The sequence below is a fragment of the Notothenia coriiceps genome, unplaced genomic scaffold (genome assembly GCF_000735185.1).
Source record: "Notothenia coriiceps isolate Sejong01 unplaced genomic scaffold, NC01 NC01_scaffold00003565, whole genome shotgun sequence".
Classification (NCBI taxonomy): domain Eukaryota; kingdom Metazoa; phylum Chordata; class Actinopteri; order Perciformes; family Nototheniidae; genus Notothenia; species Notothenia coriiceps.
Window position 1 is genome coordinate 1 of NW_011336266.1, and position 2,236 is coordinate 2,236.

At 49.2% G+C, this 2,236-nt stretch overlaps 1 long non-coding RNA gene across 1 annotated transcript; it reads right to left on the bottom strand.

Annotated features, from left to right (window-relative positions):
* Positions 1-47: 47 nt before the first annotated feature.
* On the bottom strand, positions 48-1,328 carry LOC104941636 (uncharacterized). The gene is made up of 2 exons (XR_797917.1): positions 862-1,328; positions 48-717 (listed from the first exon to the last, which is right to left on the bottom strand). It is a non-coding gene; the product is annotated as an uncharacterized lncRNA (long non-coding RNA).
* Positions 1,329-2,236: the final 908 nt, after the last annotated feature.

A 2,236-nucleotide genomic window follows, 5' to 3' on the forward strand; every position in this document is an offset into this window, starting at 1 on the left:
GACTCTGGGTTTGTGTCTCTGAAGCTAGCTACAGGTCTCTGGGTTTGTGTCTCTGAAGCTAGCTACAGGTCTCTGGGTTTGTGTCTCTGAAGCTAACTGCAGGACTCTGGGTTTGTGTCTGAAGCTAGCTACAGGACTCTGGGTTTGTGTCTGAAGCTAGCTACAGGACTCTGGGTTTGTGTCTCTGAAGCTAGCTACAGGTCTCTGGGTTTGTGTCTCTGAAGCTAGCTACAGGTCTCTGGGTTTGTGTCTCTGAAGCTAGCTACAGGACTCTGGGTTTGTGTCTCTGAAGCTAGCTACAGGTCTCTGGGTTTGTGTCTCTGAAGCTAGCTACAGGTCTCTGGGTTTGTGTCTCTGAAGCTAGCTACAGGTCTCTGGGTTTGTGTCTCTGAAGCTAGCTACAGGTCTCTGGGTTTGTGTCTCTGAAGCTAGCTGCAGGTCTCTGGGTTTGTGTCTCTGAAGCTAGCTACAGGTCTCTGGGTTTGTGTCTGAAGCTAACTGCAGGACTCTGGGTTTGTGTCTCTGAAGCTAACTGCAGGACTCTGGTCTGGGATCAGTCTACAGGTTTATTGACCAGCTGTTACCTGTCTGCCGGGGGCCATGTGGACCCGGGGGACCTCGTTCGGCTGGTCGGTGAAAATGTAAACGTGAACATTGAAACCAACGAAGAAGTGCTGCTCCGCCGTCTGCAGGAAGGCCTCCAGGAAACGGATGTACCTGCAAGGGGTCAGAGGTCAGAGTGCTGCTTTCAGGGCGGCATGCACACCACAGCGCTGTGATGTCACACTACAGCGCTGTGATGTCACACTACAGCGCTGTGATGTCACTCTACAGCGCTGTGATGTCACTGTGATGTCATACTTTCCCACGGCGAACACGGTGACGGCCACGCTGATGTTCCTGGGTCTGTAGAGGCCGTCCAGCAGGACCGGGTCAAAGGTCCCGTCCCAAACCACCGGCGCCAGCCAGGGCGTCACCGTCACCACGTCCGTGCGCCTGGGGGGGATAATCCAGGGGGGGGGGCATATTTCAGGTCACATCGACATGACAGTACTGCAACACTTCCTGGTACAAGTGTTTGTCAACTGCTTTCAAATCTAAACTGCTCCACCGGTTAAAACTCTGCTCACAGATTGTTGGTCACCCTGTCAGAGACTTCCTGACTCACATCGCATAATAACCTGAGAGGCTCCGACAGCATCATCTGGGACCCAAAGCATGCTCTGACAGAGAAGAGGAACTGCTGCCATCTGATGGAGATCAATAAAGTGAGCCTGAAGCATCCTTTGCGCTCCACTCTATCCTCTCAGTAAACACAGAGCTACAGGTCAGATGCACGCTGAAGGCTCTTTGAGCGGAGGCCTGTACTACGAAGCTGGTTCAACCTAACCTGGATATGTTTGAGTTAGCCGGTTGGCCTAATCCAAAACATACACGCTCTCGCTAAACGGTACTACGACGCGGGTTATCAAGTGGATCGCTCAAGCCGGCCGTGTCCTATCTAGTTAGGCCGGCAAAAATCACAGACTGTGTGAACGTGAACATTAATAGAATATCACCTCCCATCTTCAGAGCAATCTGACTATTATAACATTAGCGTTAAGAAAGCTTACTTAAATATCTGCCACAACATAAGTAACCGGATCAGAGTAACATTAAGTACAGTCCGCGGGATATCACATCATAATGTATCATCTCCTTATCTGAGTCAGCTGAGCCGTATCTGGCCGTGCAAAACTCACAGTGTCACATACTGTATGCAGAAGTATTATTTTAAGCAACACATTAAGTTGAGGAAACACTCGAGTCAAATGTAATGAAAGTCAGATGGTGTGTTAGACGGGGCAGTGATATCATAAACCTGTTAATGTACGCATTCAAACACTTGTTCTGTTACCAGCTGTATTCACCTTGCAGGTGCAGCTATGTGGCTTTGATCCTGGATAAAGTGTTTAAGTCATGGATGTTTAAAGTTTAACTTCTTCATATGTTTAATATTATAGTTGACTTTTCATTCAGGAAGTATGACGCTGCGCTGTCAGTACGCTTCTCCATGTTTGTGATTGGTCGAATGCTCCAGATACCACCCCTTTCATGTGAACGCACACCTAACTAGATAGGACACGGCTGGCTTGAGCGATCCACTTGATAACCCGCGTCGTAGGACCGTTTAGCGAGAGCGCGTATGTTTTGGATTAGGCCAACCGGCTAACTCAAACATATCCAGGTTAGGTTG